General features: G+C 44.4%; 1 protein-coding gene across 1 annotated transcript in view; it reads right to left on the reverse strand.

Annotated features, from left to right (window-relative positions):
* LRMDA (leucine rich melanocyte differentiation associated) overlaps window positions 1-22,010 on the reverse strand; it is a 778,901-nt gene that overhangs the window by 597,047 nt on the left and 159,844 nt on the right. The window lies entirely within an intron of this gene.

The following is a 22,010-nucleotide window of genomic DNA, read 5'->3' on the forward strand; positions in this document are numbered from 1 at the left end:
CTTCCATGCCTTTTGTCCATGGGGACAACCACCTTGCAAGTGCACACCAAACTTCCTCCAGTACTTTGGAGAGTTGGAACCACCCCAACTGGCTCTTCCCCAACCTTCAACCTTTAGACCTGGAATTTCCCCCTATTCTTTCAAAGCCATTTTTGTATTTCGTCGAGCCTGCATGTGCTTGTGGGGTGAGGAGTACCCCCCCCATTTTGTGCCCCCGAACTGACTGCTGCCCCACGTAAGGGGTGACAGAGGAGACACCAAAAGCTGAAAACAGAGGAAGTCTTCTCGGCTGTGCTACTATACACAGACATCTCTAATTAGACAGCAACAAAATTTTATTAATAGGCTGGACATTATGGAATGAGCTTGTTATAAATGGGCCCTGTCAAAGCCTTATTCAGCTACCAAATGAGTATTCTCAGTTCACTGCTCGCATCTGAAGCATCACCGCTGGTGCCGGATAACAAATGATTGCTATTAACCGTATTGTTAGTAATGATGGCTGAAAACAAACAAAAACCCATAAATAACAGTCTACAGAAAAATTAACCCATAAACTTGATAGATACCCAGCTGAGAAATAATAAATGACACTTTGGATCCAGCTGGGAGAAGCGAGTGGTTTTTGTTTTCTCCTCTGTCATTAACACATTTCCCGTGCTAAAAATTAGATTCTGATATATAATTATCAACGCTTCGAGATATTAATTCTGCTATCACTCCCTGTTTCTCTGCTGGCTGGATGTAACGTTATTCACAGATTACTCTGGGAAAACACATCAGACACTTAACAGAGCAGGTCAAAGTGACAAGCAGCTTTTGCTGGCAAGACTCAGCCTCCAAGTAGTATTCCTTTAAAGCAAAAACAACAACAACAACAACAACAAAATGTGGGTGTGGAGGGGAGAGAGCCGGGGATGCAAAACAAATTTCTCACATTAATTAACTCAAGTTTCCCTTTGCAGCCAGAAAAAAACATGTCTCCCATACGTTATGTTAACTCAGCATATTCCCATCTGTCCTGATGAAAGCTGAATTAAGAACGAGCAACTGACAAATTGCAAATTTGCCGCTGCACGTTCAAGGACATGTTCGTCAACTTCTTGGAGAAGCATTCCTGGTTCCCCCAAGTAAATACAACTTCTTGTGCACAAAGGAATGCAACAAAGATGGCTCCTCCCAATCACCTTTGTCATTCCTAGATGAATGATAGACACGTGTGCATGCGCAGACATATGCAAGTCGCTTTTATTTGGAAACCCCAGATGGAAAAAGGCTTTGTTGGGGGAAACAGAAGAGAATGGGGACTATACTGTTCATGAATCATGTTTCAATGAGAAGGAGACAATCTTGCCAAACAATTCCAAAGCTAAATGGCATCATCATCATCATCATCATCAAATATTATTTGCCTTATGCAAAAGCCCAGGCAACACAATGCCATTGTTTCCTTCATCCCCAATAGACATTTGTGAAATTCAACATATCATACCCATGACATGATATAAGGATGCATGATGACACAATGTGACCCTTCGAAGATCGTTAAAATCTTTCTAGATCAAGTGCATGCTAGAACCACTGGTTCCAATGTTAATTAGGACAGTTTTGAAAATGCAACAATATTGTTTGCTCATTAAAACTTACTGGATCAAAGTTTCAATGAGGAAAAGTCCCCTATTTACATTTAAAAGGAAATTTCGAGTGACGATTGCAACTACCCCTTTTCGCAAAAAGGATATTTGTATTTATTTATTACATTTATATACCGCTCTATCCCAGCCAAGTCCGGGCTCACAGAGGTTCACATCATTAAAACATCAGATAAAATAAAACAGTTAATGCTAGATTAGTATATACATTTTAGTATATATATAGTGTTCCTGCATGTTTGAAACATGTTTATTACCAATTCAGGAATCTTAATTGATGTTTTTCAGAGCAACAGCGAGAGCTTTATCCAGCTTCTCTGTGATCATAATATTATTTCTGTAAACAAAAAATAATAATAATCTTGAAGAGATCCAACAAAGCCCTTTGAATAAGGGATGTGGCCCTGAGGTTTCCACTTCACAGCCCCCTCCTCCTGTCCCCGCCTCCCGCTTTCTAGCCCAGGCCAAGTTGTACTGATGATTGAGCCTAACCAAAAACCTCATCCATTCTATCCACTACATTTTCCTCAGTATCTGGCACCCTATGATATTAAATAACTATAAAACTAGAAAGCCAAAATAACTAAATCACCTGGCAGCCAATTTCTGAGAGTTAAACCACAAACCCGTAAAATGGTGGAGTGTGTTGAAATAATGTAAAGGAAACCCATAAATTCAAACTTTATGTTCTGTAAAGAACAAATATGAAAAAGGCATCAAAATAATGAAAGATTGTTTATGTATTCTGGCATGAAATGGGAATGTGTTATGAGAGAGAGAGCGCCGTGGCAGAGACGGATCGACAGAGCTGACGGAGTGGTATTCATCCTACGCGGCAGAGCAGACGCCCCGCTAGTGGCAGTCGACAGCGCAATAAATCAAGTGCTCTCGATGCTGTACCTACAGCTTATTACATCCAAGATGACAAATAAATAATAATCCCTGTCACAGGGGCCCTTTGCTCAAGGATTGAGCCTGAAACCTTTTGCTCATCACTCCTGGTCTTAAGTGAAAACACCAGAACAAGGGAATTGAAGGCCACGGTTTACTGAGCTCATGAAATACAAAAGCAAGCTGGGCAGAGAGGAAACTAATGCCGAAGCGAGGGAAAAGGTCAAGTAGTGAAGAAAGGATAAACATTTAAATAGCCCGACTTAAAAGGGGGCAGCGCTTAGCACCGGAGCAGCTACACAATGCCTACAAATAAAAGGCTGGGGGGGGGGGTGGAAGCCCAAAGCACCTGAAACCTCTGGGGACGACCATGCCTTGGACAATTAGGTACACGGCTCTAACCGCATGCCGACGGTAACAAGTTCTGACAAATGCACTCAAATACCCATTCGGAAAGGTGCACAGTGGACTTTACAGCATGTTATTCTGTCTCTTATGACAATCGTTTACACAGGTGTTTTGGTGTGCTTGGCTCTAAATAAAGGAAGAAGAAATAGCCCAAACATTGGCCAAAAACCACAGTCATAAACTTGAATACTGGCCCATTGTCTAATGTTTAGGTCCACTGAGTCAACAGCTCTGGGCAGACATTCTACAGGCATGAAGATCATAGAATCATAGAGTTGGAAGGGACCACCAGGGTCATCTAGTCCAACCCCCTGCACGATGCAGGAATTTCACAACTACCTCTCCCACCACACACACACCCCTAGTGATCCATACTCCATGCCCAGAAGATGGCCAAGGTGCCCTCCCTCTCATGATCTGCCTAAGGTCATAGAATCAGCACTGCTGACAGATGGCCATCTAGCCTCTGCTTAAAAACCTCCAGGGAAGGAGAGCTTACCACCTTCTGAGGAAGCCCGTTCCACTGAGGAACCGCTCTAACAGTTAGAAAATTCTTCCTAATATCTAGATGGAAACTCTTTTGATTTAATTTCAACCCGTTGGTTCTTGTCTGACCTTCTGGAGCAACAGAAAACAACTCGGTACTCTTCTTTATATGGCAGCCCTTCAAGTACTTGAAGATGGTTATCATATCACCTCCCAGTCTTCTCCTCTTCAGGCTAAACATACCCAGCTCCTTCAACCTTTCCTCATAGGACTTGGTCTCCAGACCCCTCACCATCTTTGTTGTATGCATGCTAGGAGGCTAGCATTAGGGACTCTTCTAATTTTGCTTCTCCGTGGTGGAAATGGAATGTGCAAGTCTCGATTTTCACGCCACTGTCTGGTTCTTCATGCCGAATTTTCCCCATTAAGTTTATGCGGGTTTTGGTTTTTTTTCCCTAATGCAAAGAAATGGTGCATAAACGGTAGAAGAAACAGACTAATACAGAACATGAACAACTAAAATGGTCGAAATGAAAAGGTCACCAAGATACAGCATGCAAACAAAAAAGGGGGCATGGTTTGTACATGCCTAATTCGGATCATGCCCACTGGCGCCAACCCTTTTACCATGTCCAACTTCTGTGCGTTCGCAGTCCTCTCTACACAAAGGTAATGTAAAAAATCTCCAGAAGCACAGTCTGTACCCTCTCAACACATACAGAGCATCTACACAGGGCTAGTTTGTGTCTTAGGGTCAAATCAGACGTGACGGCCCTCATGTGATTCAAAGAACAAACAAATGTCATCCTAACTGGTGCCAGCATGGTGTGGTGGTTAAGAGCAGTGGTGTGGAGCAGTGGAGTCTGATCTGGAGAACCAGGTTTGATTCCCCTCTCCTCCACATGAGCGGCGGAGGCTAATCTGGTGAACTGCATTTGTTTCCTTACGCCTACACACGAAGCTAGCTGGGTGACCTTGGGCTAGTCACAGCTGTCTTGGAGCTCTCTCAGCCCCACCTACCTCACAAGGTGTCTGTTGCAGGGAGGGGAAGGGAAGGTGATTGGAAGCTGGTTTGATTCTGCTATAAGTGGTAGAGAAAGTAGACATATAAAACCCAACTCCTCCTCCTCTTTTTCTTCTATGATAAAAAGTCTCCTACACACCTCAACAATGTAATGGCCTTTGGGGTCAGCCGAGAGCTGTTATTCGACTTCTGTACCGGGACAGGGTGTCTGAAACCAGTACAGCAGAGAGTTTCTGCAGCCCATTTTCTGATTTTTGGTGGGCAAGCAACCTGGGATGTGACTAAGCAAAAATTACCAAGGGAACACAGCCCAGGTCTGAATGTTTTATTCAAACATTATTGTGCCTGTTCCGATATCAAGAGATTGCTTTGCATTTTCACTTGATAACAGCCTCCCAACTTTATCGGCATGCAGAGTGCTGGAAATGCCTTTGTTTTCCAGGTCACACTACAACTGTGTTTTGCATTTTTTTTAGAAGGGACAGTTTTATGCCTGTGGCTTCTCAGCGGGCTTCTCAGTACAGCATGGTGCAGTGGTTAGGATCGGTGGTTTGGAGCAGGTGGACTCTGATCTGGAGAACTGGGGTTGATTCCCCACTCCTCCACATGAGGGGCGGAGGCTAATCTGGTGAACTGGATTTGTTTCCCCACTCCTACACATGCAGCCTGCTGGGTGACCTTGGGCCAGTCACAGTTCTCTTCGAGCTCTCTCAGCCCCACCTACCTCACAGGGTGTCTGTTGTGGGGAGGTGAAGGGAAGGTGATTGTAAGCCAGTTTGAGTCTCCCTTAAGTGGTAGAAAAAGTCAGCATATAAAAACCAACTCTTCTTCTTCCTCTTCCTCTTGAAACAGCTACAAGCATGAAACTGAGGATTCACCTGGAAACACAGATCATCAACGCGAACACTCACATCAATTTTCTCCTCTTCTGAGCAGATATGCCTTTAAAATGTACTTGCGTCTTTCAATCTCCTTGCCAAAATGTGGGTGGGTGGGATGAGGGGGTATTAAAACAGGAAATGCAGAATGTAATCTAAATACGCATAGCAAATTTCATGCTGGTATCTCAGAAATTACTATGTTACTCACATGGACATGGAGAATTCAGAAGAGGAGAGTTTAAAACAAGACTGTATTTCACTTGGCCCATAATTCACCCCTACAAAAAAATTCATCGGGGAATTTGAACAGATTTTTTTAAAGCGCTGGTGGGGGTTTTTCTCTTATAGTTTGATACCTACCTCACCAGAGGGTAAAGAGACCATGGTTAATAGGATTAAAAATCATATAAACGAAAATAAATATATATCCCTTACAAAATGCCCACACATATATGCAGTATTCTAGCATTTAAATAATCACTTGTCTCTAGGTTTGCCATCTGTGGGTTGGGAAATTCCTGGAGAGTTGGGGTGGAGCCTAATGAAGGTGGAGTTTGGGAAGGGGAGGGAGCTCAGCAGGGATGTGATGCCACTCTAGGACTTCCATTTCTCCTAGACTCTGTGGTATACCCACAGAGTCTGTGGAGGGCTGTCTGCCCTCCACAGCTGCTATTTCCTCCAGGAGTCCAGGGGAATTGATCTATGTAGTATGGAGATTACTTTTAATTCCAGGAAATCTTCAGGCCCCCCACCTGGAGGCTGGCAGCCCTACTTGTCTCCCCCAAAGCAGTACACTTTAGGTGTACTAAAGGTAAAGGTAGTCCCCTGTGCAAGCATTGGGTCATTCCCGACCCATGAGGTGACGTCAACCTTGCCTTTGTCTCCCACAACAGACACCTTGTGAGGTAGGTGGGGCTGAGAGAGTTCGGAGAGAGCTGTGACTGGCCCAAGGACACCCAGCAGGCTTCATGTGGAGGAGCGGGGAAACCAACCTGGTTCACCAGATTAGAACCTGCTGCTCATATGGAGGAGTAGGGAATGAAACCCGGCTCTCCAGATTAGAGTCTACTGCTCATGTGGAGAAGTGGGGAATGAAACCCAACTCTACAGATTAGAGACTCTGTGGACAATATCAAGCATACCAAGGACATGTTCTTTTATTTGCCATCAAGTCACAGCTGACTTATGGAGATCCTGTAGAGTTTCCAAGGCAGGATATGTTCAGAAGTGGTCTGCTATTGCCTGCCTCTGTGGTGTGACCCTGGACTTTCTTAGTGGTCTCCCATCTAAGTACCAACCAGAGCCAAACCTCCTTAGCTTCTGAGATCTGATGACATCAGGCTAGCCTAGGCTATCCAGGTGAAGGTATCCACATGTACCTTAGCCTAGGCCAATTCTGAGTATATCAGCAGAGGCAGCTTTATCATGCTTTAAGACAAATGAGTTAATCTTTAAGGGGAGCGGAATGGGAATCAAGACAGATCTGACCCATGGGCAAGATCCATTGAAATGTTCTCTTGTGCAAACCCTACACAAACCCTACACAACCCTACACAATTGTCTCCTACACAATTCACACTCATTTCTGTGGAATGTGCACAGAACTTCTAGTGGGTTTGTAATGGGATGGGAGACTGTGCTGGTAGAATCCTGGACTGTACCACTTCAGAAGGCAGCTGAGGGAGGTCATATTTTGCAATGTTCTCCCTGTATCAACAGCCCCCTGCACATACTAAACTTAACACATTAGAGGAAACTCTATGCTCAACCTCTCTCACTGATTTCGTAGTTTATTACAGGCAAGGAGCTGTTAGCGTGGGACAGTATAAAAAAACAAGGTTCCTCCCACTTTCAGGAAGGAAACCAGCTCCCCCACCCCTTTGTCTGCCTGATTGGCAACCTGAGTATAGGGGCGCAATAGTGCAATAGCCCTGTGGTCTTGATCCGAAGAAGAAGCTGTTCCCTGTTGGCCTTTACTAGCCCTAGGCCTCATGGAACCTGCTAGGTGTTTAGCCATGGCTCTTCTCTCATATTCTGCTCATTCCTGATCGGAAGATCCCAAAGGACTAGAAGATGGGGAGGGGCTGTGGCTCAGTGGTAGAGCAGCTGCTTGGCATGCAGAAGGTCCCAGGTTCAGTGCCCGGCATCTCCAGTTAAAGGGACCAGGCAAGTAGGTGATGTGAAAGACCTTGACCTGAGACCCTGGAGAGCCGCTGCCAGTCTGAGTAGACAGTACTGACTTTGATGGACTGCGGGTTTGATTCATTATAAGGCAATTTCATGTGTTCATGTGTGCAGTGGTACAGTCCAGAATTCTCTCTCCTTATGCAAACCATTTAGTCCTAAGAACTGGAGTAAGGAAGTAAAAGGAGGTGATAATGCAGGATTCTAGGGCACAGCGTAAATATCATTATTTACATGGACACTCTTTTGAGAAAAAAAACCCTTTATATTTATTCGATTTTTCTGTTATATATAGGGAGACAAGAAGATAAAAACTGCACAGACCCAACACCAGCAACCTGCACATAGTACTTAATTAACATTGTAAAATATGTTTGGGTCTTTTGTCAAACACTCCATAAGCCTGTTCTACATGCGCAAGATATATACTGCTATGAATTTAATGCAAGCCCTCGGCTAATGATTTTATTTGAATAACTTATTACCCAATACAGAAGCATCAACATTTTATAGAACAAGAACCTGGATTTCAGTAATTCCGCCTCGACTAATGCCAAGTCACTACTGGGAGCATTTAGTTATAAATTGTCTTTCAATAAAAAAGAAAAAAAAGTTAAGGGCTCCCAAAACAACAAAATGAAAAGACACAGCAGCTTAAATCAGGGGAAGTCAATTTCCACATGCCGATCCTAAATATTTCATGGCCCTATTTTATTCTGACATTTGTAGATGACTAAAGTGTTACAAAGGAAATAAAATGCTGATTAAAGGGTTCACTGTCATAAAGGTTACTGAATTGTAAATGGCCCTTTCCATCTTCCTGTTAATAGGTAGCCAGCTGTAAACATCAAGAAGGATGTGACGGGAGAGCTGTGCGGGTTCCTTTAGGAGTCGTAGATACATTAATCACTGAATCACCAAGCCATGCTTAATTGCAAGTTGTATATCACACAAATCCATGGTAAGTAGAAGGAAACTCATTATTGCAGCTCCGTAACTACTGGGTACTTCTCGTTTTAACCTCCTCACACCTGGGACACACTGTTGTTTTACAATGGGAATGCAGAGATGGCATTAAGCTACTAATTACGGTGGCCCGGGCTGTTCGCCTGCTGCTCAAACATTCGGCAAGGAAAAAAATAAAACTGGAAGGAAAGCAAAAGGATCTCTCCTTGCCTCCATTCTGTTTGTCCCCAATTTTCGGGGACAATTGTCCCCAATTTTCAGGGCTGTTCGCCTGCTGCTCGAACATTCTGCGAGGAAAATAAAACCGGAAGAAAAGCAAAAGGATCTCTCCTCACCTTCGTTCTGCTTGTCCCCAGTTTTCAGGGACTTTTCTGCATCTCCTCCCCCCTAAGGACAGCGGCACTGAAATCCTTGAGAGTTTAGAGACAGCCAGAATGATAAAGGGAAAAGACTGCAGTCTATTTTGCTTTGACACAATTATTGATTTAAATCCCATACAATAGCACAATACTATTTAAAGGTCATCCAAAGAAAAATGAGTTTACACTCGAACAGAGAAAGCTTATCTGTCATGAAAGCATAATGATGTGTTTATGCTCTCACTAGAGGTGTGTGTGTGTTTTCCACTCACGAAGACGGAAGCCAGAACATAGGTGTAATCTGCTTTGGTGCAAAACTATAAATGCATTTACATAGGTGAGTGACACACTGGCCGCTTGGATGCTGTTAAGGCCCAACGAGAAACCGAGGCTTAAATTCTTGTAGACATTTAAATACTTACAGCACAATCTGGAAACAAGTGTTCCTGCACAACCCAGCTTGAAATGAATGGGAGCTGTGCATGACCACCGTTACAGTTCCCACTCCTTTCAAAGGGGCTTGTGCAGGCAACCCTCCCATTACATTATACCTTTGTTTTTCTGATGCTTTTACACACTTAGAAGAATATAGCTTACAAAATAGGTTTGGAATGGCTACATTAGGAATAACTAGGAATAGGGTTGCCAATTTTCAGGTACTAGCTGGAGATCTTCTGCTTTTACAACTGATCTCCAGCCGATAGAGATCAGTTCCCCTGGAGAAAATGGCCACTTTGGCAATTGGGCTCTGTGGAATTGAAGTCCCTCCCCTCCCCAAACCCCACCCTTCTCAGGCTCCACCCCAAAAACATCCCGCTGGTGGCGAAGAGGGACCTGGCAACCCTAACTTGGAATGATCCTTAAGTGTAGGGAAGGGTCACCGGAGATCAAGATAATTCATACTATGGTGTTTGCCATTATTATGTATGTTATGTCAAAATTAGATAGTGAAGAAAGCTGACAATTGGAGGAGCATTTTCTGGATACATGCCTTGAGAGGGATCCTCAACCTTATTGAACCTATGGACACTTCTGAAATTTTAACAATAAGGGGCAACATCACAAAATGGCTGCCATGAGGGCAAGGCCTCCAGCAAGATGGCTACCATAAGGGCAGGACCAATCACAAAATGGTTGCCATGTGGACAGGATCAACTTTTTGATTTGGGGAAGAGACAATTTGGCTTCAATTTCCAAAGGAAGAGGAGGGTTGAAGAAGAAGAAGAGTTGGTTTTGACACCCCACTTTTCTCTACCTTTAGGTGTCTCAAAGTGGCTTACAATCACCTTTCTTTCCTCTCCCCTCAACAGACACCTTGTTAGGTAGGTGTGGGGCTAAGAGAGCTTGAAGAGAACTGTGACTAGCCCAAGGTCACCAAGCAGGCTTCATGTGGATGAGGGGGGAATCAAACGCGGTTTACCAGACTAGAGTCTGCCACTTATGTGGAGGAGTGGGGAATCGAGCCTGGTTCTCCAGAATAGAGTCCGCCACTCCTAACCACTACACCACAATGGGTATAGGGAGAAACTGCCAAGCCTGAAGGCAAATGTCAGCCTCTGGCCATGGCCATGCTGAGGGCTTGATACCAAATCAAAAGCAGCTTTAAAATCAACAAAGGCTGCAAAGAGATATCCTTTAGTTGAGCACACATATTTCTCAATTAAGTACTGCAAAATTAAACCTTGGTCCATAATTGATCTTCCATGTCTAAAACCAGACTGTTCATCTTCCAAGTACCCTCCTTCTTCTAACCATTCATAGAGTTAGAGAGAAAGATGTTGGCCATATAGTTTGCTCAATTATGTTAAGAAGGCTTATTGGTCTATAATTAGCTGGATCCTGTCTATTTCCTTTTTTGAAAATAGGTACTATGATGGCTAGACCCCAAACATGTGGGATCTGGGCTGTCTGATCAATGTATGTAATGCTGAGGACATTTTTGCTTGGGATGAGCTCAATACCTTGCTAGTTGGTCATGAAACAGGGACTGACCATATGCTCTCTGTTTATTTCTGGTCCATACAAGACCCTTTGGATTGTATCTCCATGTCTCATGAAGAAAAGTGAGCATTAGGAAACACAGCAGTGAGTTCCACAGCACCCATGGGCATCATGTTGGTGATTGTTGACTTAGGCCTTTTAAGTAAGGTTGCCAACCTCCAGGTACTAGCTGGAGATCTCCTGCTACTACAACTGATCTCCAGCTGACAGAGATCAGTCCCCCTGGAGAAAATGGCCGCTTTGGCCATTGGACTCTATGGCATTGAAGTCGCTCCCCTTCCCAAACCCCGCCCTCCTCAGGCTCCACCCCACAAACCTCCCGCCAGTGGCAAAGAGGGATCTGGCAACCCTACTTCTGACTGAAAGTGATGCAAATATGGTAGAGAAGAAGAAAAACAAGTAAGCATTTACGAATCATCTGACGGAATCATTATTTCAATTGTGAAGCTAAATAATGATCAAATATTCATTTTAATAATTACTTCAGCTGAGGTGCTTGCATATAAAGCTGACCCTCCACCTAAGTGGGGGCTCTGCATACAAATTCAGCCGCCTGTGCGAGAAGATGCTGCCGGACAGAGTCAATGAAACACATCAAGTTTACTCCAGTGATTGTAAGAACAAGACATTATAGCATTGGAATGCTTAAAACGTGGCGCCCAGATATCAAATTTCATGCTAGATGCTGATTTCCAATTATGTAAGGAATCACAGGGATTATAGGCTCAGACACTGACACATTTAATTGAAACGAGTGGTTTTTGTTTAAAAACAAAATATCATTATGTTTCAGACGATTAGAAAAAAAATTTTTTTGCCCAAAATACTGATGACTAGCACCCTAGACAATTATCGTGTAATTATCCACATGACATCTTATAACTAAGCATGAGACTCTTTACTAAAAAAAACAAAAAAAAAGCTATATGTGTGTGTGTGTTCTTCATCTGATGAACAAGGGAATTTCGACATGAAAGAATATTTTGCTGTTTGCTGTAACATCAAGCAGGATACTTTTATCTGACAATTAAAAAAACACAGCAATAAAACAATTTCAGCTAAAAACTGAGGATTTCTTTTTTTAGAATTGGAAGCATGTTCAAGGTTTGCGTATTAACCTTCAAGGCCCTAAATGCTCTGGGACCATTGTCTCTTCGGGACCGTCTCTCCCTATATATCCCTCAGAGAGCGTTACACTCTATATGAAATATCCTCTTAGTGATCCCTGGCCCTCAAAACATCTGTCCTCGACCAGAGTCAGGGTTTTTTCGGCCCTGGTTTTGGCCTAGTGGAACTCCCTGCCTAGTGAGACCCATGCCCCGCAGGACTTGGCCCAGTTGCACAGGGCCTGAAAACCGGAGATGCTCTGCTAGGCCTATGGTTGAGGACCACAACGGTAATACATCTTAGCTTGGTCTCCCTTCCCTTCCCCTCCTTTCCTTCCCCTTCCTTTTCCTTCTCTCCTTTCCCTTTCCTTCCTCTTTCCTTTTGTGTTTTCCTGGTTTCGTTCATCCTTTCTGTCTCCATCTCTCTGAAAGGATGAAATCGACGCTGGTTGTTGGCCCTTATTGTCAATCTCGGATTCACTGCCACCTTGGTGGTCAATCCTCCCAAAGGTGAAATAGTTGATTAAGTTGCCATCTGTAGATAGTAATTAATAGGAAAATTTTATGATTTTAATTATGTTTTAAATTTTGTATTGAAATATATGTGATGTTAGCCACCCAGAGCCCGGTTTGCCAGGGGAGTAAAAAGGTAAAGGTAGTCCTCTGGCATTGCCCTGTTGATGTGGATTCCAGGGGGGTGGGGAGCAGCTGTTTGGGAGAGTTGTCTTTTAATTTGGTGACAAGCCCACACCCACCTCCATGGTAGGTGAGCTTGCTATTCTCCCATGCGGGACTGCACAGAAGCCACGAAGATGAAAAAAACAACAACAGAGTTGCACTTACCTGTAACTGTTGTTCATCGAGTGATCTTCTGTGCAGGCAAGCACCTCTCCCTCCTTTCCCCGCTGTGGGCTACTGTTTAGTGGCTATTGTGGTCTTCCATGGCGGTGAAGGGAGAATTGAGGGAGGAGCGCTCCTCCCCCCTCCATCACGTGACCATTGGGCGGGAAGCCGGCTCGCTCTTAGCCTGGGACGGAGGGAAGGGGGAGTGCTCCAGGCGCTCTGAAGCTCCTAAAAGCTTTTTCATCAGTTCTCTGCAGCTGGCCTGCGCAAGCACCCCGACGTTTATTAGGCAGACTATGTTTACGGGGTGGTTTGCCATTGCCTTCCCCAGGTGTCCAAACTTTATCCCCATCAAGCCTGGTATTCATTTTAGCGACCTCAGGAGGGTGGAAGGCTGAGTCAACCTTGAGCCGGCTACCTGAAACCGACTTCCGTCGGGATCAAACTCAGGTCATGAGCAAAGCTTTTGACTGCAGTACTGCAGCTTACCATTCTGCGCCTCGGGGCTCTGCCGGGGAGAGGACGGGGTATAAATTAAATAAAAAATAAATAAATAAAATAAAATAGTTTCCCAAATTATTTTGCTTCTTTTCTGTTGTTACACCAGTCTTTTGCTTGTAAAAGGTCTCACCCTGAGCTCCGAACACTCCCTTTAGTTGACTTGCTGTGGTTCAGTTGCTGCACACGCACTGGCTTTCACACAGCAGAATGGAGGACACGTGCTCTTGCACACTCATCTGGGGGCCCTGACCCCAAACAGCTTTCCTATACAAGATAGCATCTTGCCATGCCATCTTCTGGGCATGGAGTAGGGGTCACCGGGAGGTCAGGGGGGAGGTAGCTGTGAATTTCCTGCATTGTGCAGAGGGTTGTACTAGATGACCGTGGTGGTCCCTTCCAACTCTATGATGCTATGATTCTATGGAATCTTGTACGGTATCTAAGCTGCTGCACGGAAAACCGTATTGAGCTGCAATGAGTTTGTATAGTAGATAGCGCTTATGTTGGCAGAGATCCAAGATAAGTAGAATTGATATTTGATTGGACCAATTAGGTAAACATTTGTCCCAACATCATCTTCCCTTAACCAACCTCATCCTCAAAGGAACCATATGGGCCAGTCATGTTCCTTGGAGTACCCTTTCCACCAGATTCTTTTGACCATTTCCTCCATATTCTCCAAAACCAAGGTACAACATCGCAGCAGTATTCTCGTCGTAACTTGCAGACACCTATTTGATGAAAACTGTTTGTTGTCACATTACAATAAAAAATATAAATTGAATTTATTGTTTATATACCATGGTTGATAGTTTCAGAAGGTAGCCATATTGATCTTCAGTAGAACAGCTAGATTCGGGTCCAAGAGCACCTTAGAGAAAAAGGAAGCATTGACTCCTAAAGCTTATACCCCACCAAATCTTGTGATTCTTTACTGTGCTGTGTGTGTGTAAAGTGCCATCAAGTTACAGATGACTTATGGCGACCCCAGGATGCTAGATGAGGAGGAGGAGGAGGAAGAGGAAGAGGAAGAGGAGGAGGAAGAGGAGGAGGAGGGGGAGGAGGGGGAGAAGAAGAAGAAGAAGAAGAAGAAGAGGAGGAGGAGGAGGAGGAGTTGGTTTTTATATGCTGACTTTCTCTACCACTTATGGGAGAATCAAACCGGCTTACAATCACCTTCCCTTCCCCTCCCCACAATAGACACCCTGTGAGGTAGGTGGGGCTGAGAGAGCTCTAACAGAGCTTTGACTAGCCCAGGGTCACCAAGCGGGCTTCATGTGGAGGAATGGGGAAACCAACCCGGTTCACCAGATTAGCATCCACCACTCATGTGGAGGAGCGGGGAATCAAACCCGATTCTCCTGATCAGAGTCCACCACTCATGTGGAGGAGTGATTAGGGTCCACTGCTCCAAATTAGAGTCCACTGCTCCAAACCACCACTCTTAACCACTACACCATGCTGGCTCCCCATACAACACTCCCTAACCTGCTTCTCTGTTGCCTGGTTTTGAAATGGAAAAAAAAGGTAAGTTTTATAATTAACTGGCCATTCTTGGTTAGGCTGGACCTTATAACAGTTTTCAGTACATGTGGCCACAAACTGTTCCTTTCCCTGTGGCGCATCATTTGTAGAGTGACAAAAGCTGTCAATCACCGTTGATGGATGGTTATACGTCCCATCCATGATAGAACAGACTTCTTGACAGACACTGCAATTCATGCCTATCACCCCCCCCCCCAAGACATTATGGCTAAGTGTAAGATCAACCGAAATGTTGCTTGACAAACTGCTTCTGCAATCAAAGGGTGCTTTGAAACTAGGAGCTGATAAAGAAAATGTCATGGCTCAGTGGTAGAGCATCTGCTTGACGTGCAGGAAGTCCCAGGTTCAATCCTCGGCATCACCAGTTAAAGGATCTGACAGTAGATTATCTAGAGTTGGTAGTAGGCAAGGCATGGCATCCAGGCTGCTAGTTGACAGGGACAGAGAGGTAGTTGAGAAGCACCTGGCTGCATTGGACGAGCACAAATCCCCCCCCCCGGGCCAGACAGTATGCACCCAAGAATTCTCAAAGAACTTTCTAGAGACCTTGCAGAGCCTCTCTCCATCATCTTCCAGACCTCTTGGAGGACAGGAGATGTGCCACAAGACTGGAAGAGAGTGAATGTTATCCCAATTTTCAAAAAAAGGGACGAAGGATGACCCAGGAAACTACAGGTCAATCAGTTTGACCTCTGTCCCAGGGAAAATGCTGGAGCAGATTTTAAAGAGATCAATCTGCGAACATCTGAAGGACAACTTGGTGATCCAGGGTAGTCAGCATGGATTTGTCCCCAACAGGTCCTGCCAGACCAACCTTGTTTCCTTCATTGATCAAACAACGAGCTTACTGGATCGAGCGAATGCTGCCGATGTTGTTCACCTGGATTTCAGTAAAGCTTTTAACAGGGTTCCCCATGATGTTCTGATGGGTAAATTAGATGACTGTGGACTGGACCCTAGGATAGTTAGGTGGATAGAGAACTGGTTGCAGAACCACACCCAAAGAGTGTTTGTCCATGGCATTTCATCTGAATGGAGAGAGGTGTCCAGTGGGGTGCCACAGAGTTCGATCCTGGTACTTTTCCACATTTTTATAAATGATCTGGATGAGGGTGTGGAGGGACTATTCATTATGCAGATGACACCAAATTGGGAGGAGCAGCGAACACACCAGAAGATACAGAATTCAACAAGATCTGAACACACTGGAAAAGTGGGTGGATATGAACAAGATGCAATTCAACAAGGATAAGTGCTGAGTTCTACATCTGGGTAACAGAAATGAGGGACATACATACTGGATGGGGGATACACTTCTGGGCAGCAGTGTGCGTGAGCAAGATCTTGGGGTATGGGTGGACCATAAGTTAAATATGAGCAGCCAGTGTGGTGCAGCGACAAAAAAAAAGCTAATGCTGCAAATATGAGGCTCTTGATTTCCAGTTTACCAAGGTTCTATTTTCAGATGGAAGGGAATCGCTATAACAGTTTTGCGACATTGATGGAAAGATTTGAAATGGGCATTAGCAAGTGGACACTGCCTGCCATTGGTAATAACTTCTGATTATGTCAAGGAATGTACACAATGATCAATCAACATCTACCTGCAACTGCTTACGTCAATCATAAATCGCTCCATCGATTAACATTCACATTCCTTGACAGAGTTAGGAGCTATATAGACATGGCTACATTATTTAAAAGGTAGCTCTGCAAACTCGTTTTCTTCCCCCATCTCAGTCTGGAACCTTCTTGCATTCCCTAACAATCTAGAAAGTGTCACTAGCAAATTGAGAATTCAACAACCACCCATGAGAAGCCCTTGTGCTATTTGCTGTTGTTGTTGTTTTAAAATGAGGGGTTTCCCATGCTCAGATTAGATTCCTACGGGCAAAAGCCAAGCTTGTTACATGCTATTGTAACCTGATTTATGCACCAATTTATTTTATACATTAGGTGCACTGTATGCAATCTGACTGATGCATAAAAATTTCCATGCAAAAAGAAAAGGTTGTGCTCACATATGCTGCCTTGTGGTTATTATTGTCTCTTCTTGTGGTTAGCATCCTGTGGTAGGCAGGACAAATGGTTCTATGCCCTGAATGCATTTTCTCCCTTCTGGTCCAAAACGTTTGCCTAGTTTTCTATTTCACTGGCATCAGCCCATGAATAGCTGAACAGCTTTATCATTAGAGTGATCAGCCTGTAATTTAGATAACCCTTTTGAACTTCCAACATCCCGTCCCTGTCCCCCACACCAAGCATCTCAGGCGGAAATCTTTTCTAAGTCTTTGGTGCCAAAGAAAAGCAAACAAACAATCCAAAAAGGTAAATTTATTTTCCTAAATTATCCTTATTCCAAGATGCTTGCTGCATTATTAATAATGAATTCAAAGTTATATCTCTCCCCTGTTTTTTTTTATTTGGTAAAGAACAGCACGAAAAGCATCTTTCCATATTTCCTTTTATTAGAAGCCTCCTTTCATCCAAGAAATATGAGACCTGAAATAAATTGTACTATCCTGCCTTTTTTTTAAATTCAAATCTTTCTCAGTCCTAGGCAGTATGCTAATGAAAACAGGTTGATAAATGACTCCCTGATATTTTCCAGACATTTTTCTCTCAGAAGTGCTCTAAACTGATGTAGCTCAAAGAGAATAAGGCGCATTAAGTCATTATATCAATTTTTGTTACCCAGATACTTCAGTCCCAGTTAAGAGCTGACAGCCTATATAAAATAAGGCAAGGGCATCATATGACTCCATCGGTCAAATCTTGTCGTAGATAGATTGCCTATTACACAAATAGAACCAGCAGACTCAGTTCTCCAGTTTTTATGCTCTTCAATTAAAGGATAACAGGGTACTTTCCCATAAATCTGCTAATTGCAACAGAATTAATTTCACAAATTTCACAGAGCTCAAGGGACAGGGGGGGACAGTGACGGGGGGCACTCATATCAACTAGCAGAGGCTGTCACGAAGTGAATCCCTGAGCAGGGTTTTCTTCGGCTACATCTCGACTGGGCCAAGGTGTCACAAACATTTAGCTCCGCTGTGATTCTCCAGCCACAGACAACTGACAACCGCAACGCACTCCCTCCGAACGAGCGACCGTTTGATTTGCTCGCCGCAACTCTGCTCCCTCTGTCCGCAAAAGAGAGAGGAGGCACAAAATAACTCAATTCTTTTGTTGTCTGCACTAAAGACTCCCACCAATCAGGCTGCTTTCCCCCTAAATACACCAGCAAAAGCACTCGTTCACAGGGAACTGTCCGACGCAACCGGCGCTGTGCAAATGTTGCTCGCAGTCTGCAAAAAAGAGAAAGCCAGACCACAGCATTTCTGCCACCAGAAACAGCACAAGCAGCACTTACTAAAGAGCACTGGACTTTCAACATAATTCTAATTACACCCATAAAAGTATCGCTGGAATCAGGTGGCAACAACAAAGTGAGCAATAATTTAGCAGTGGCTACCTGAGTCGCTTAATACAAAGAGATGCGTTGATTTTAGAGTGACCATCACGATGACACTTTGTAATAGTAAGACACTGGTTGCAATAAGTCTTTCTACCTATTTCTCTGCCTGAAGCACCTTGATTCCCAATGAAGATTTGGGCATTGCCAGCAGGAATTTCGGCAAAACCACCACAAATGGTTTAAGGCGAGCCTGCAGTGTGATCCGGCTAATGCATTGCTGCCTCGGGGACCATATTGAGGTGGAAAGGTGGCATATAAATATTTTAAATAAATAAATAAATTTTATGGGAAGATACTGTCTTGTCTTGTCAAGAGCGCCGTGGTGCAGAGTGGTAAGCTGCAGTACTGCAGTCCAAAGCTCTGCTCATGACCTGTGTTCGATCCTGACAGAAGTCAGGTTCAGGTAGCCAGCTCGGGGTCGACTCGGTCATCCATCCTTCCAAGGTTGGTAAAATGAGTACCCAGCTTGCTGGGGGTAAAGGGAAGATGACTGGGGAAGGCACTGGCAAACCACCCCGTAAACATAGTCTGCCTAGTAAACGTGAGGATGTGACAATACCCCATGGGTCAGGAATGACTGGTGCTTGCACGGGGGACTTCCTTTACTGTCTTGTCAGTCTATAATATACAAACTAAATTTTAGTCTACTACGCTGGTATTGGAGATCGGCGAGAAGGACAATGTCAATACAGGCACATATAAGACGACCACGGCTGGGCTTCAAATGTCAAGTTTTTGTCAGCGGTAATGCATACTGCACTTTGGATCAGAACTTTCTGCCAAGCTTCAACCACATAGCAATGACTCGTGCTTCCTGATTAAAGTGTGGGAAACTAACAGGGTTCAAATACAGGAACATTACCAAGTTTACTGAAACTTGAATCAATTCCTCCCACCACCCCAATTTGGGAGAATTTGAAGTTCCATTAAAGAAGGTAGCATTCTCCAAACGAGGTAGGGGCAATAATCTCTGGTCGCAAAAAAACGCAATCCCTTTCTCATGGCAACATACAAGCCAAGGAGAGAGAAGAATCGGGACACACATCGTATCACAGATCTTAGAATCATAGACTTGGAAGGCGCCATGCAGGCCATCTAGTCCAACCCCCGGCTCTTGAAGATTCCTTACACTGAGATTTGTCTCCCTCTGTTGTGGTCTTCCGCCGGCAGGTGAAGACTTTTTGTTTTGTTTTGTTTGGAATACCCCTGATAACGGTTACTCGCCCTCCTCCCGGGTTTTGGTGTTGTGTGCATTTATATGTTTTTATTAAATTATATATATATAATTGCTGCCTTGGGGACCCTTCATGGGTGGAAAGGCAGCACAGGAATGTATACAATAAATAAATAAATATTTGGATTACAGTTGGATTACTGCAGTGAGCTTTTCCGTAGGGCGGCCCTCAAAGACAACCTGGAAACTACAACTGGTACGGAATGCGTCAGCCTGACTATTGTTAGGGGCTAGCCACCGGGACCATACGTTGCCCATTTTGAAACAGAGGAATTGGCTGCCAGTCTAGTACACAGAAAGAGCTCTATTGTATTATCTTGTTTCTGTGATCTGTTGGGATTGTTAAATTGTTTTATTTTATATTGGGATCTTATAGTGGAAGGGGTGCCAACTGTATGGAGCATGGGTGGAAGGGGTGCCACCTGTACGGTGCCCACAGTTTAGTGATTTACACGTCATATTTTATTATGTTATTATGATATGGAGTTTTGAGGATTTTATTGCTGCTTTTATTGTTTTATTAGATTGTATGTTATGTTTTAATGATGCTACCCGCCCTGAGACAACTTGCTGGGGAGGGCGGGACACATCCGAAAAATAAATAAATAAATGGTTGGTGTAGTGGTTAAGAGCGGTGGTTTGGAGCTGTGGACTCTAACCTGGAGAACTGGGTTTGATTCCCCCTCTCCTCCACATGAGGGGTGGAGGTTAATCTGGTGAACTGGGCTGGTTTCCCCACTCCTACACATGAAGCCACCTGGGTGACCTTGGGCAAGTTACAGCTCTCTTAGAGCTCTCTCAGCCCCACCTACCTCACAGGGTGTTTGTTCTGGGGAGGGGGAGGGAAGGTGATTGTAAGCCGGTTTGAGTCTCCCTTAAGTGGTAGAGAAAGTCGGCATATAAAAACCAGCTCCTCCTCCTCCTCCTCTTGTATGTTATCAGATTTTATTGTATTAACACTGTTGTTAGGGTTAGGATTCATCAGGTAGGGATTGTCCCTTGAAGCCCTGTGCAAATTGAGACCAGGGCACCGTGAAGAACATCTCCACCTTAGGAACTTCCTCGAGTTCTTAGACAGTGTAATGGGGTCTCATCCATGTTGCCTTTCTTAGCTGATACAAGCTTGGTGCCTTCGAGGACGTATCAGTGGTGGCCCCCGGCACCTTCAAGGACCTTTCTGTGGTGCCCCCTCCATGTGAGCAATTCTCTTCCCTTTGAGACCTGCACTGTTTACCCTTTTAAAAGCAAGTGAAGACCTTTCTGTTTTCACCTATAAATTTTTGTGGGGTTGGTTTTAATTAATTGCAGTGCTAATCTGTATTTTTAAAAGCAATTTAATGGTTTAAATGTGATTTTGTATGGAGTTTTATACTTAGGAGGTGTTCTAAGGATCCAGAACAGGGCATGAAACAAAAACATTTTCTCCAGGAGATGGAAATGATGAGAAAGCAGGGGCTCCCCTGTACCATCCCACCATAAGCAGCAATTTCTGCATTTTCCCCTAACTGTACATCTTCTTTCCATGCAAGATGGTGATGATGGAATGTGTCTACACATGCCTGCAAGAGAAGATGCACAAGTTTCTTCTTGACTGTCTGATATGCTTGATCACCAACCCATCATATGGCATGAAACAAAGACAGAAAGATCTGCTCAAAGATCTGTCCTGGGAGCCATGCCCTAGCGAGCACACTCTCTTCCTCTCACTGATGTGAGGCTACGAAAGACGGCATCAAGAGCGGTGAGCTCCCATGCTCAGAGCAGGGTCTTCTCCACCATGACGGTTTGGTTGCAGCACTCGTTGCTCCCAGAAGTTCATCAGGCATCGTAATGAAACACACATGAACACACATGAAGCTGGTTTATACTGAATCAGACCCTGGGTCCATCAAAGTCAGTTCTGTTTACTCTGACTGGCAGCGGCTCTCCAAGGTCTCAGGCAGAGATCTTTCACATCACCAGGTCCTTTGAAGTGGAGATGCCGGGGAATTGAACCTGGGACCTTCTGCATGCAAAGCAGAGGCTCTTCCACTGAGCCACAGCCCCTCCCCAGGAGGCTCATTACAAGTTCCCATTTTAAAGCAAACAATCAGGGACTGGGATGTATTACACGCTGCTGAGCAAGCTGCTCTCTGTTGTGGCCACATGTGAAAACGGCGTGCTCCTGAAATGCAAAAACAAGGGTCATGCAAATGCCAAAAGGAGAGAGCATCTTGTCCCCTGTCTTGGAAGACCTTAACATGCCGAGAAGATGCATCCAAGTGAATCCGTGGCTCGATGTCATTTCCTGCCCTTGGCTGCCAAGCTGATCAGCTTGCGACCTTGCACGTTTCCATGGGCCCAGGACCCAGTAAGTCCTCCAACCTTACGGAAAGAGATTAGGGAAAGTTTCTTTGCCCTTGTTAATCTGGAATGTGCTGTGACTTCTGCCCGATTACTGCAGCACAC

The sequence above is a fragment of the Euleptes europaea genome, chromosome 4 (genome assembly GCF_029931775.1).
Source record: "Euleptes europaea isolate rEulEur1 chromosome 4, rEulEur1.hap1, whole genome shotgun sequence".
NCBI classification, from domain to species: Eukaryota; Metazoa; Chordata; class Lepidosauria; order Squamata; family Sphaerodactylidae; genus Euleptes; species Euleptes europaea.